At 43.6% G+C, this 15,147-nt stretch overlaps 1 protein-coding gene across 26 annotated transcripts in view; it reads left to right on the top strand.

Annotated features, from left to right (window-relative positions):
* Positions 1–15,147, top strand: part of RAF1 (Raf-1 proto-oncogene, serine/threonine kinase) — a 104,151-nt gene that overhangs the window by 52,738 nt on the left and 36,266 nt on the right. For 9 of the 26 annotated variants that reach the window (XM_084839875.1, XM_084839890.1, XM_084839871.1 and 6 more), the window contains exons 2-3: positions 5,023–5,113; positions 10,031–10,224. The exons of 4 other annotated variants lie outside the window; for them this stretch is intronic. The gene's annotated coding sequence lies outside the window, so the exon portion shown is untranslated. Of the gene's footprint in view, positions 1–5,022; positions 5,114–6,425; positions 6,559–10,030; positions 10,225–13,393; positions 13,455–15,147 lie in introns of all 26 variants that reach the window. 13 more of the 26 variants (XM_084839893.1, XM_084839873.1, XM_084839887.1 and 10 more) reach the window with 4 other exon arrangements.

Below are 15,147 nucleotides of genomic sequence, written 5' to 3'. Positions count from 1 at the left end.
GCTCCTTCTCCCCACATCTGGCGAGAGCACTCTCTCTTTGCTCGTTCTGTCTCCTCTCTTGCGCTCGCTTGTCTGCTCACTCTCCCCTGTCCCTTACTAGGTCACCTTTTCTTTCTTTCATTTCTTTCAACTTTTAGAAGAGTGTAGGCATGTTGCAGAGCAAAGCTACGATCACGCCCAGCATCTTGATTTTGCTGGAATGTCTCTTGGCCAACATGGGGCTGCTTAGAGGCTCTCTAGAGAAATGGAGATGCACTGTCAACTGCAGCTTGACAGTGTATGCATCCTCTTATAAAAGTTGAGAGAGAGAGAAGATGCCACTGCCAGGGGAGGGAGAGTGGGCATTGGGGGGAAACTGAGCACTAGGTCTTCTGAAAAGATTTTTTTTTTTAATGGACATACAGAGACTGTTTTGGGGCACTCCAGGCGGCAGGGGCTGGCCTTTGTACCCAGTGGTCCAGCTCTATCAGTGCACCTGGGAATAAGGCCTGCAGTTTCTTAAAGGTAACCTGTCTTAACTTTTCATGTCCATTGGTTACTAGTGTTGGTGGTAAACCTGCCACCAGTACTAAGGTTTGAGTGGAAATACAGTGTCTAGAGGAATTCCACCCTCCTTGATCTTCAGAGACATGTGGGTCTGTTTCAAATCAGTGAAGGTCATATCATGTAGTATTTACAGTGATGTTGTGCCACGCTTCCTGTTGCTACTGCCAGTAATGGCTCCAGTACATCATATAAACTTCGTGTTTATAAAATTGCTAGAATATTGCTAGTATTATACCAAGATAGAAAAAATATTTTTTATATGGTTAGAGTTCTTGGTGTTTTTCTTACTCTATGAAACCAAAAATATCTTGGATCTTTCATTTTGATTTGGAAAGATATATGTGTCTAAACAATAAAAATATTTCAGCTATCCAGTTGGTTAGTTATCTTTGCATCTTTACATTTACACAATGGCCTGGTTTGCATGACATGACAGCCTTAATACCCACGGGGGCTGTCCCATCATGCCAAGCGCCCATAGAAGCTATGTTTGCATGGCGCCCAGCTTACCGTGGCTTGTTGTGTCATGTGAACCCTAGTGACAGGGGTTGTTTGAGGGGCATGGCTAATAATCCGTGGCTTGTTTTAGAGTTTGCATGACACGGCAAGCTGGGTGCTTGCAGACCCATGCAAAAATGGCACCTGGCATAATGCAACAGCCCCCGCAGGTAAATTAAGCCATGGTGGGCTGTCCTCTTCTGCCAACCAGGTTAATAAAGACTGCAATATTAATCACACTTAGGGAGCAATCCTATGGCCACTAGTCAGCGGCTAGACAGCTGTAGGATATGTCGGTTTCTGGGAACCGACCTCAGAGTTGAGGTCGGTTCCCGGAGAACTGACCTCTCCCCCCACGTGCTGCCTCGCAGACAGCTCGGAACAGCCCCACGTTTGGAAGAGGAGCGTGGAGCGTCCAAAGCGGGGTGTTCTGAGGTGGGGAATGCAGAAATGCTGGTGGGGCACATCCTATTTGTTGTCCAGCAGCTGCTTCCCCTACTTCACCTTCCTGTGGCTAGACAGCCGAAATCAGCTGTCTAGTCACAAATGCAGGGCGGCTGAAGCATGGAGGGGATGATCCCCTCTGCGCTTCTCCTGCCCTGCATTGGATAGATGGCCTCCTCTGAATTCGGAGGCGGCCGCCTAGCCCCATAGGATCGCGCCCTTACTCTCTAGTAAATTCCATTGAATTCAATGGAACCTGAGTAAGCATATTTAGAATCTAACTGCATGGATAACAAATTTTAAGACTTTTAATTGCAGCAATATGAAATTGTATTTAAAGATTTAAATGACTACTTAATTTGGAGATTATTGTATAGTAGTAATACATTTGATGCAAGTTTCTTCAGTATAATAATAGAAACTAGGTAAAATATCACTTGATGTGTTAAAAAGCCTCCGCAGTGTAACTACCTCTGAATTACAGTTAAATATCCTGCTGAGACCAAAATCATAGCCTATAGAAAAAGCAAGCGCATTTAAAATACTGGACTTCTATTCTGAGTTGGTATGTGTATACAAGCAAAACCTGAGTTTGTCAAAGTTCCCTAGATTCTACCTCAAGCCTCGTTCCTTCTTGTGTCCATATTGGATTGTGATACTCCGTTTTTTGAAAATCTGTATGTATGTTTGTGTATATTTTCCGGAATATATGTCTCACTTGTGTACATCTTTGAAATGTACAAATTCTTTTCCCATTGTTTAAAGCGTGTTTGTGTTTTTCTCAGAAGTACACATTTTTTCATGCACATTTTTCAAATGCACACATGCTGTCAGAAGCATTTTGGGGGATCTGTAAATCACACTGCAAGCTTGGAAGTGTACAGACTTCGACCAGAGATTGTGTCCGAGTCCATATTCAGTCCAGAAGGTGCGAACTGGATAAATCCTCATAAAAAACCAACAGATTTCCCATACATCCCTAATTCTGAGTAGTTGGTATGAATCTAAAATGGGGATTTAAATCTTTCCCCCCTGCCTTTCAGATTTCTTCTGGACCAGCTAATTTATGCATCTTTTAAAATGGATTCTTCTTAAGGTGCCATCTCCTATTGGAGGTTAGCTATCATTACAGCTATTTTTGTTTTTGACGCTGCTGCTCTGAATATATAGAAGGACAGCTAAACCGTTCCCTCAGATTCTTCAACCATGATGTTTGTCTTCTTCCTACTGATCTTTTTCCTTCCATTTTCTCTTGTATAATGAGTTGGAGTATGGCGTACTTTTTGCCTTGGATAATATGACCAAGCCTACAAATAGTGTCATCGTTGACTAACACATCTGCTGTCATTCTTTTGGCAGTAAGGATGTTTTTCTATGGCTCAAAGCCTATGCTTAAGGGACTAAGGGCACAATCTTATGCAGGTTTAGATAGAAAAAAGTCCTACACCTCCCAGCATTCCCCAGCCAGCATCTGTCTAAACCTGCATAGGATTGTGCCCTAAATGTTAACGCTGTTGTTTATCCACCAGGCTGTGGATATATTGACTATGCTGTTATGGCCAGAACCCCATAGAGATCTTCAAAATTACAAGGCTGCTGCTTTCCACTGGCTTATGAAGCATTACCTATAATATTCTTCTGTTTCTAGTTCAAAGAGAATGTGGCTTAGATCCTGAGTTGCCCTTCTACAAATAGAAGGGACTCTGATCCACTGGAGGTTCCTACTGGCAGAGGCAGGGCAGGGGAGGTGATTAACATCTTATGACTGAAGCAAAAGTGCATTGCAGTGTATAGAATACTTGTACTAGTGATAGTAAAAGGATAAGGAAAGGGTTAAAGTAGAAGCATTGGCTAGGATACATGGTGAGATGACAAAAGACAATTTCCTTACCAATAGTTTCAAAAGAGCGATTCCTTATTTTCCTTCCTTGTTTATTTCGTTAAACTTGTATCTGACTTTTCTTAAAGGACCTCAGAGCAGCATACACAGGCTGTGTTCACACAACACGCTAACCCACACTCAGTGGTTGAGTGTGGGTTGTTGTTGAATCATGGGTTATTTGTTGAACTGTAGGCTAATACGTGTTCTGAACCTAGGACATTTTCTGCAGGGTGGCTTTTTAACCACCCTGAACAATCCAACAACAAACCATGGGTTCTCAAGGTGGCTTGTTCAAGAAAAATAAGCCACCCTGCATGGTTAACAAGCTACCCTGACTGAGTTTGGATGGTTCACCAACAACCTACACTCAACTACTGAATGTGGGTTAGCGTGTTGTGTGAACCCAGCCATAGAGTTCTTGGTTATCCCCATGATAACATGGGGAGATAAACTAAGCTGAGAGAGAGTGTGGCCCTGTTCACACATAACGCTAAGCTATGATGGTTAAGGAATTTGTGCTAACCATGGTGGCTTAATGTGTCATTTGGGAGGAGAAAAAATGCTGACTGTGATTCCAGAACCACCTCCCTGAAGCAGGGTTAAGGGGTGCCGGGGTGGTTTACTGTTACGTTGGGTGGGCTCTCTGGTGGTTAGAATGGGCTCCTGGTGGTTTCTAGGCAGCGACCATAGAGACAGCGGCCTAGAGTGTCCCACACTTCCAGCATTGCTCTAGCTGATGAGGACTTTCTCTGTGGCCAGTGTTGCATAGCAACGGATGGAGTATCTGGTGTGTGCGTTTTCACGGCATGAGTGCTGTTGATATCACTGGCAGTGGGAGGATAGTTACAGTAACAATGGCAGGGGGTAGTTACGAGAATCACAAGTTGCCACATGGTTTCTGGTCATGTGACGAGCGCATGCATCATGGTTTTGCTAACAGCCCCCTCCCGATAGTTGCCCTAAACACACTCCCCCCTGTGCACATCTGAATAGGGTCTGTGGTGTGAGTGTGCGAGAGGTTCATGGCTAAAAAGTGATGTGAATTTAGCCTTCAGTAGTCAAAGTCCAACATTATCCACTACACTGACCTTGAATGTTCTAAAGTGTATCTGATCAGAACTGAAGTGAAAACTGTCAGACCTAGAGGTTTTTCAGTTTTGGAACTTTTGGGACACACTTCAGGGAAGCTTTTCTGGTGTGAGAGTATATTCTTCTTGCAACTAGGGAGCTGAACAACTTTATTTAAAGCTTCTTGATATACAATCCTATTGATCTCTTAAGAGCTCCAAGTTAAACTGAGCTGCCTGGAATCCAGACATTGAATTTGTAGGTACTATTTTTTGTTTTTCTTAAAATTAAAAAAGCGTGCATAAATGGGTGGCTTCCTTATTGTGATTTTAATGAAGCTTCAGGTCATATGTCTTATTTCATTAGGTGCTGATTAGTCATGGCATACAGTGCTGTAGTGGAGAATGTGTCCGTAGCAAAAATGCTGGCAATTTTCTACGTACCAAGAAGGGCAATGGGAAATTATAATGTGCTGAAGAGCTTAGCCAAGTTATATATTTTATGCAGATTATACATGGTATATTATTTTAATGTGCCCAGTGTGAACCTAGTTATGATGGACATATTGCATTTGGTATTCTTAGGGCTGGAGCACATAACTATATTCGCCACGGTGGCGATGCTGCTGAAAACAGGAGTATGGAAGTTCATAACATGATCGCGGAGCTCCACGCAGTAAGTACCTCTATATGTTATGACCAGTATGGTGGTTTTGGCAGCATCCCCGTGACAAAATGTAATGTGTACTCCAGCCCTTATCCTGAAATTGTTACTTTACCTTAGTTGTGAAATAGTTGAATCAGCCCTTGAAAATAGTAAAGTTTGAAAAAGAATTCATGCTTTTTGCATGTGTTAGATTTTGAACTGTTATCATGTACTTCCATGTTCACAGGCATGAGGGTTTAAAAATTTAGTACAACGATTGAATTAGGATTTGGAGTGCAGGGATTATCTGAAAATATTTTAGGTTAGAGGTGGGCAGAAAGTAGATTGCCAGATGTTTTGGACTTCAACTTCTAGCACTCCTGTCTATTGACCATGCTGGCAGGGGCTTCTTGTATTTGAACTCCCGAACATCTGGAGAAGTACCTTCTGCCCAGCCCTGTTTTAGGCCATATATGATCTTTAGTCTGTCTTTTCCCTCCTGCCTTTAAAAGTAAGTGTGTGCGCGCGCGCGTGCGTGTACTCTATGACTGGAAATTTTCCATATTCTGAAATTATGTCCTACGAATTCATTATAATGCCCTTTACATGTTAAGCCTATTCGTTTTAGCAATTTTTCTGGTTAGTCACCTTGCACTCCCAAGGAAATATGGGATTAACCCCCCTCCCCGCCAACATTCACTTTCTCCTAGTAGTAATTATGTGGACTTCTGTTTATATCTTGTAAACTAAAGTCATCCCTGTATTTAAATTCCATTGTTTTTAAGCTTTCAGATTTTTTTTCAAACCCTTATTTTTAACCCCCCCCCCCAAGCTAACAGACTAAAATTGCTGTAAAATTCTGCTTTGCTTTTAGGAAAACATGTTTGTCCCATTTATAGACGTCACTATGGAATTGCTGCTAGTCACCGTTGCTAATAGTTAGACACACACGTTTTCCCTGCAAAACTTTTAAATTGGCGCGTGGGTGTTGCAGTTAACAGCTAAAAAAATGAAGATGTACAAGCTGTACCAAAGTACATGCAAGCATGATGGCCCTTTTACTAGAAATAGCTTTTCCTTTTTTAAGGATGATCTGGAGCAGAGGAGCAACAGGGGGAAGGGATGCTTAATCCTGTCTTTGCTCCAGTTCTCTCCCCCTGCCCCCAACCAGTAGTTTTCCCACTGGGGGGTTTCCAGTGTTGCTGTGAGGGGCTTTTCTTTTTCTACAAGGGCCATTGGGCTACTGTTACATGCAGTAGTGTGCATTTTTTGCCTAAGGTTTGTAGCTTGAGGCTTTACAAAACATTAGTTTGTTTGTTGGCTTTGTTTACATTTTATGTAGCTTTAAAAATCCTGGATTCAGCACACTGACCCCTATTTCAGTGGAAGACCATCGGGTACTCTTGAAGACCATGGGGTACTCTTCAGTCGTTTGTCTCTATTCATTACTTTTAAGTGGCATATTCCAGAGCAGGGTAAGCGTTAAAGGTTTTTAAACTGGTGCATGAGAAAGGCAGGGCTGAAAAAATACTTCAGATTCAATGGTGTCATTTATCTCATTTTAATGCATCTGTGGGAGATGGGTAGCCTGGAATCTTTCCTGCTTAGTCAAAGGTATTTTTCCTTAATTCATGCATTGCTTTAAGAAACTGCCAGTTTTTCTTGGAGCATTTTCACTTTTAACATTTTTACTGTTTAAAAACATAAAATATAAAGTATACATGGCAAAAGTCAAACAGAATTCAGACGAGTTTAAACTGACAAAGTTTGAACTTCTCCCTGTAAATATTACAAAATTTAACTCATTTGTTTTATGCATTGAGGAGAGGGCAGCTAATCAATACATTTATTCTGCGGAACAGAAATTAATGATCTGAGTACATATTGATCAGGTTTGCACCATCAAAGAGCAGAAAATAAGCCACGACGGCTTATTTCCCCTGCCATACATGCCAGGGGGATTTGCATAATTATCCTCGCTGGTGCAGCTTGCTGTGCTGTCCACACCTGGCAGGGGTGGCTTGTTCCTGTGGTTATCAAGCCACCCAGAACCTGTGGTCTGTTTTAGGGATCTGAGGTGGCTTGTTAAACACGGCAACAAGCCGCCCTTGCTGGGTTTGTTCTACATGGCAAGCTGTGCCAGCCAAGATAATTATGCAAATCCCCCTGGCATGCAACCAGTATGCGTGGTGGGGGGAAATAAAGCACCATCACTTATTTCCCCCTCCAAGATCATGTGGACAGGTTCATTGAGTAGTTTTCCTTCCATACTTTTTTTTACCAATGCATGCATACCCCCTAGCTCTTATGGAGCAATTCTTATGCTTGGAGCTGAAGCGTCATCCCAGTCCTACACTTATTTGTTTGGAAATACAAGTGATATTAGTGAAACTTAGAAGTTAATATAGCTTATATGTTGCATATTATCATGCAAGAATGATAGCCAGAGAATATCATGACCTTCAGGAAATGGTTGCTATAGAACCATGGTAAACATGAAAAACTGTAAAAGAGAATTCGTTTTTTACATAATGCAAACAAAATTAGTAGGCTGTATGAAGTCTTAAACTAGCCTTAAAAGAGGTGAGGAACCTTTTTTGCCCAAGGGATGCATTCATTCCTGGGGAATTCTCTGGTGACCTCATTGCTGAGTTGAGGGGGCAGTTGCAGCTGGGGAGGGTTAACCATTACCCCCATCTGTGATCCCTCTGCATTGCCCCCCAACGCTGCATTTAGGCTTTGAAAAGCCTTTCATTGTCTCCAAGAGAAGCCTTTTCCCAAGCCTAATTGCAGCGCAGGAGGTGATTTGGGTGGGGTATGCCTCACTGTTGTAGGGAGGCAGGGTTAATCCTTCCCTTTGCAACTGTGGACCCCCCCCCCCCAAATCAACCCAGCACAGCAATTTATGTTTGAAAAAAGCTTCCTATTGGTGCCTGTGGAAGGTTTTGCCAAGTCTAATCATTGCAGGGAGGGAACCAGGCAAGGTGGGGAGTTGGAGGCCTGTTGGGAAAGCTCTTTGGGCCATGTTCAGCCTGTGGGCCAGAGGTTCCTCACTCCCTGAACTAGAAACTATGGCAGGTTTTAAAATTTTAAGTTGTACTTTTGTGTTAGGAAAAATGTAAGTTTGACAAAAAGAGCTTCTTTAGAGCAAGGAGAACAAGGAAGGTGTACATCTGCTGCTTGGAGAAGATGATGAAGTGTTAACACGTGACCGAGAGAAGGCAGATCTACTCAATCCTTGTTTTGCTTTGGTTTTCTCCCATAAGGGGAATTGTGTTTGACCTGGGACAAGTAGGACAAACAGTGTAAGGGAGGACATGCAGCCCAGGATAGATAAGGAGATGGTTAGAGAACACCTGCCTACTTTAAATGACTTTAAGGGTGCAATCCCATGGCTGCTAGACAGTGGCTAGATGGCCATAGGATTGTTGGTTTTTTGGGAACCAACCTTGGAACCCGAGCTTCAAAGTCAGTTCCTGGAAAACCGCCTCCCCTCCCCCTCCCCCGTTGCCTTGTAGATGGCGTGGATTGTCCCCAGGCTCCACACTCGGAAGAGGAGTGCAGAGTGGGGCAAAACAGGGCATTCCCAGGAAAGGGGCGGGGAGTACAGACGTGCCAGTACGACACTGCCTATGTGTCATCCAGCCTCCCCGCCCCCGCTCTGAAGTCCTGCGGTTAGATAGCTGAAATCAGCTGTCTAGCTACGAATGTAGGGTGGCTGGAGCATAGTGGAGAAGATCGCCTCTGCGCTTCGCCCACCCTGCATTGGATAGGCACTTGACTGAGTTCGGAGGCGGCTGCCTATCCTGATAGGATTGCTCCCTAGGTCTTCAGGGCTAGATCTTGCGGACATTATTTTAGAGCTGCTGTCTGTAACCTTTGAGAACAGGTGAGGTTCTGAAAGACTGCAGATGAGCAAATATCCCTTTCTTCAAAAAAGTGGGAAGCTGAATCCAGGAAATTACAGATCAGTCGGCCAACATCAATGGTAGTCAAACTTTTAGAACAGATTATTATTCGGCTGATCAGTGAGCATCTAGAAAATAATGCATTGATTACTAGGAGCCAGCATGGGTTTATCAAGAATAAATCATGCCAAACCGACCTTATCTTCTTTTGGGGGCGGGGATAAAATTACTAGTATGATAGATCATGAGAACACCATGAACATAATATATTTTGATTTCAGCAAAGTATCAGACAAGGTTTCCAGTGGGTTGTTGTGCACGAGTAGGGCTGAGCATGCCTGCCTCTTCTGCTTTTACTGCACAACCCACAATCAGTTCCTTTGTAGGTTGTGGAGCATGACATGAGAACTCTCTAAACTGCAGAGTTGAAAAGAATGACCAGTCTCTCAAGTGCACACTGGCAGAAACCTGCTTGAGCTGAAAACCCATCATAGTGACAGGAGCAGGCTCTGGAACCTTAGTATGTTGGAGCCCTGCTCTGCAACTAGTTTTGTAGGTTGGCACCTCAGAGAATGGGATGGAGATGATGGAGGACATACGTTTCATATCTCAAAGTGACTTCTCAAGCATGCTTCTTGCACAATAGCTGCTGCTGCTTTCTCATTGGCATGCCTCTATCCTACTCTTCGCCTTACTGTTTCTGACAAGGATTAGGGTGGGGATGGAATTATAGATACAGAGCCTTTGCCTAGTAATAGCTCTATGTGTTTACTCTATGCTCGTTTCCCCCTCTGTTTGGCAGAAGAGGGAGGGAGGCATATGTACACAAATAAGAAAGTGAACACCCTTCTGTTTCTATTTTCATGCTGCCTAAATTGGGTTTCTGGTAAATGGAGGAAAAGGGAACCTTTTGGAGCATTCTGCAATCCTCAACAGGTTGAATTTGGCCCATAGGACGATGGCATCCCATCATTATGTTAGAGGCCCTTGTCTTGAAAGACGCTGCCAGAATAATAACTGTTTGCTTTGTTATTCTCAGGTGTTAAAGAAACCTTATTTCTTCAAGGATTTTAAACTGATATCATGGATGAATAACTGATAAATTGATGAAACAGTTTTGGACTTGGAGTGGGGAGACTAAATCCCTGTTCAGCTGTGTTCTGTTACATTTGTATCCTGCTTTTCGTCTTGAGAGATCAGAACAGCTGTATAACTTCACAACAATACTGTGAGGTAGGTTAGGACAAGACTTTGCTATTGAAGTGTCACATAATGAGTTGGATCTAGAGATCTTATGGGCGATGTTCTGCTCTGACAAAAGGGGAGAGTTGACTTTCACCAGTTCCCCTTATATCCCCCAAAATCCGCTTTGGGGAGTTAGGGATAGGGGTGGGTGAGAAATTTGCTCCTTTGAGGTTTTTACAGATCTACCAAACTCGCATCTCCTGAGCCTTTCAGGGAAGGTATGTGTCCTGAAATCTGTGTTTATCAAGCTTTCCAATACAGCTAGTCTTATGAAAAATGCACACATTAGGAAAAGTGCAAATAAAATGCATGTATTGGGGGGAAAAGTGCACACAACTACGTATCAGTAATGTAAAGTACTTGAAAAAAATGTGTGCAAATGTGCACTCAAATGCATACACATGGAAAAATGCACACAAAATGTACACACTTTTGTACAGATATTAAAAAGTCACAAGCTTGTGTAGAAATGGGTCAGAATGAACTCGACCTTAAAATTGGCAATATTGACAAGACTGAGATTGACAGATATGTCTATCCCTAGTTAGGGGACCCTCGAACAGAGTTGGAGGTGGCGTGGGGTGGTTGTGGGGGAGAAAGATGGATTGGGGAAAAAACACCTCCTCTCCTTCTGTCAGCTAGAGCCTCTGCTGGATCAAAGGACTGTCCACAAACTGAAGGGCTGATGGCCTTATGATGAGTAGTATTTGAACTTTGGATTCTCACATGGAAGTCCAACACTAGCTACCACAGCTATGAAGCTCAATGGTTGGCCTTGAGCAAGTCCGTCAGTCAGTCTCTCCCCCCCGCCCCCCTTGTAACATTGTGGGGATGAAATGTAATAACCCTTTGTATGACCAAAACTCCTTCCAGAAAGGTTGTAATGCGGTTCAGTGTGATGTAGTGGTTAAGAGTGTCAGGCGAGGACTGGGAAGACTCGGTTCAAATCTCCACTAAGCCATGAAATTCACCGGGTGACCTTGAGGTGCTATCTCAACCTGACCTACCTCATTGTTGTGATGATAACACTGGGGGAGAACCACCCTGAGCTCATTGGAAAGAAGGTGGGATATAATGTACCAAGCCAACAAACTAGATAAGGAATAGATAGACAAGTAGAATTGACATGTTTTCTGATTATGTTCACATGCTGTAGTAATGTGGACATCAACCTTTGAGTATTGGTAATGTTCTACCTTGCTAGCTACTCCTGAAAAGGAAAGTCGTCAGAACTGGAAGTTTGTTTGTCACCTTGATTGACCTGTAGAAATATTGACACTGGCAAGGGCTACAAGTGTACTGACTAGGTTTTCTCATGCAGCAGGGACACTTCACAGATTAGTACAGGATCTAGTACAGGATTTCTGCAAATACTTGTGAGAGTCATGTTGCAAGGGTCAAATATTCAAAATTGATATTAACAGTAACATGACTCTTTAATAGGAAATTTTAGATAGTTTCTTTAACATGGAATATTTTGTTATTTATGTATGTATTACATTTCTATACCACCCAATAGCTGAAGCTCTCTGGGCGGTTCACAAAAATTAAAACCATAAGTACAGCATAAAAACAATATAAAATATAAAAGCATTAATACCATAGTGCAAACGTACAGCCAGCATGAATCCTAGCAGCTATCCAGTACGTATCTGTTTAGTGGCTTTAAAATTATAATCTTGTTGTTTGATTGAGATAAACAACTGTCTCCATAGGCCCTGTTCTGATGTAAGCATTTCAGCCACCATGTTTTCTTGGTGTATGAAAGTGCTGAGCTCAGGCATGAGATCAGGACTAGCCCCTATTAATCCTGATGGCTATATGCTACCTCCGTTATCAGAGGCAGCGTGCCTGTGTACACCAGTTGCTGGAGAATGTGGGCAGGAGGATGCTGTTGCACTCACACCCTGCTTGTGGTTTCCTGGTCGACAGCTGGTTGGCCCCTGTGTGAACAGAATGCTGGATTAGATGGATCCTTTGGTCTGATCCAGCATGGCTCTTCTAATGTTCTTCTTATGCCTTCCTCCTTGTCTTCTGCACCCAGCTGCAAAGGACTCTTTCTGGTTCTTCTTCATTGTCTATGTGGCATCACACATATGGATTTTGTGTCTGTGCGGAACCTTCTAGACCTGAGAGTTTTGTGAGGAAGCCTGCCCTACACCCCCTCCTGTGCGTGCCCCAGGGGCAGCGTTCCCACCTTTCCCTTCATTTTATCTTTGACTGCTACAGCAGTGGCACTGAGAGTTTTCTCATTATGATCATCTGTTGTGAGGTGATTAAGCTGAGTGTTCTAATCATTTTATTCTATATTTTCTCCTTTCTATATTTTCTTCGTTGTACTTGACCTTTCAGTTGTGCAGTTTAGTTTTCTTTTGTGGAGTGCCATGTGTTGCTGCTGTGTCTCAGTGTTCCATGGCCATTTGGGCTCCATTCCATAAGTGTACAGATTGTGGGAACAAGTTGCCACCAAGCAAGGGGCACATCCTCTGCCTTTTTTGTTTAGGTGAGGGCCACGCCATAGAATCTGCATTTGTTGCCAAGCTTTTATGAAGCAAGCGAGATGGAATCATATCTCATGCCTTCATGCAGTGCTTTCAGAATGGGCCTTGCAGGCCACCAATTCCATGCAGAAATCACAGTCTACTTCTCTCTTAATTGGCTCTAAGCCATCTCTAAAAATGGCTTTGATGACTTCCTTGGTCTTGGTACCATCCACCTCGGAAGTCTCCTGAAAGTTAGTTTCAGTGAGCACTTCAGGCCCAACAGCTTCGGCATCAACAAGCGTGGTTCAACCACCGCCAACACTGGGTCGGTCTATCCAGGTGGCTAAAGAAGCCAAGGCAGAGCATTCATCAGCTGACTCTGGGACTGAACCGCCAAAGAAAAAGAAGTCTAAGGCTAGGGAACAGGACTCACTCCCTGCAATCTCCTGTTCATCAAGAGGAGATGGTCTTGCCTTTGGAGGAACCTGGTCATCTACCACCTCCTTTACCAATGTTACTCTCCCATTCTGATGGTACAGAGACTGCCTTGTGAATCTCCTATAGTCTCTGATGAGATACAGATGATGGGATCGACATTGGAGGGAGAAATCAGTTCCTTGACCAGAACTAATTCACATTACTCTCCGTTTTGGACCATCCCCTCGTGTCTCTAGATTCCAGGATGATTCTCCTTTTTTGCTGTGGCTTCTTCTCCTCCCTTCAGCTACCGCCTGGGTAAGTACAATACAGTATAGCACCAAATCACCAACAAGTAGATATTTGTGATCATGTTGGAATTTTGCTCCCTCCTTTGGGGATTTTCAAGGTGACTCTTTCTCCTCCTTTAGAAGAGGAAGTTGCCTCCTTGCTCCAAAAGGGTGCCATCGAGGAGGTGAACTTAACTCATGCAGCCCCAGGATTTATGTCCCAGTTTTACCAGCACCAGGTTTTTATGGTCCCGAAGAAAGATGGAGGGTTGCAGCCTATCTTAGACTTGAGGGACTAATGCATTTCATAAAACCCAAGAAATTTCAGATGGTGAGTTTGACCAACATTCTGCCTTCTCCAGAAAAGGGCTTGGTTCACCTCTGCATCCCTCAAGGATGCATATATCCATCTGGCCTGGTCACTGTCAGTATCTGGTGACTGTGGGATCTTTGGGAAGAGGTGCTTCTAGTGTCATGTCCTTCCTTTTGGTGTGGCAACTGCCCCCCACATTTTCACGAAGCGTATGATGATTGTCACCACCCTCCTTCACTTACAGGGCATAACAGTATTCCTGTGGATCAACGATTGGCTTTTAGTAGCTCCATCTGTTTCTTTACTTCAACTTCATCTGGATTTCACCCTTCAACTTCATCTGGATTTCACCTTTCTTCTCCTATCCAATCTCATTTGGATAGGAGATAGGAGATTTGGACTTCATGTCAATGTTCTTAAATCTCATCTTACCCCTAAAACTTGGATACAATATATCGGTGTAGTTCTGGAGTCCACACTAGGATGAGTATTCCTTCCAGCAGACAGGGTGACTACTCGGCATCCATGGCTCATTCAGTTGCTTCCGGGAACTTGGTCTCTGCTTCTGCAGTCCAACACGTGCTTGGACTTATGGCTGCGAACACGTCTGTGTTCTGCTGGATTATATGAGAGACCACTTCAAACATGATTTTTTAAGCTTTTGATAACGAGAAGGATATGAATTGGACAAGGTTGTTGGTCCCTGGCACAGTCTGTCAGTCTCTTCAATGGTGGATGGTGCCTTCCCATCCACTGCAGGGTTGTCCATTCCAGAAAGAGCCACCATTGCGCATCATGACAACGGATGCTTCCACTTTGGGATGGGGGGGGCACATTGCTGCCATTCAGAGTCCATGCACATTGGTCCCTGAGAGAAAGGCACCTACACATCAACTCCCTCAAGTTGTTGGCAGTTCAAAAAGCCTTGACTGCATATGAATCTGTCATTCGGAATGAAGTCATACAGCTTGCCTCACAACCACACCGCCACTGTTTGGTACATAAACAAGTGCAATATTTGGTTGAGGACTCTTATTATGGGTGACACTGCAACTCTGGCACTGGGCTCTATCTTGGAAGATCGATTTAGTTGCCATCCATCTGTGGGGGAAAGCAAAACAGGCAATGTGGTTAAGTTAGACAGCACAGACTTTACACAAGTGGATGTTGGACTGCAAAGTTGTCGGCGATCTCTTTCACCTCTGGGGAATTTCACAAATAGATCTTTTTGCAACCAAGATGAACACACAGTGTGACCTGTTCCGCAGCACGGAGGGTTAGATCGCAAGTCCTTAGGGGATGTCTTTCTGTCCTGATGAGTTCTATACTCTTTCCCCCCAATTCCCTTGGTCACCAAGGTGTTGATTGGCAAAGATCAGACAAAACAGTGTTGACATCATCCTAGTGA

The sequence above is a fragment of the Heloderma suspectum genome, chromosome 2 (assembly GCF_057233095.1).
Source record: "Heloderma suspectum isolate Gila_16-S chromosome 2, 16-S_ref, whole genome shotgun sequence".
In the NCBI taxonomy this organism is placed as follows: domain Eukaryota; kingdom Metazoa; phylum Chordata; class Lepidosauria; order Squamata; family Helodermatidae; genus Heloderma; species Heloderma suspectum.
The sequence above is the reverse complement of the archived record's forward strand: the minus strand, read 5'-3'. Positions and strand labels throughout refer to the sequence as shown.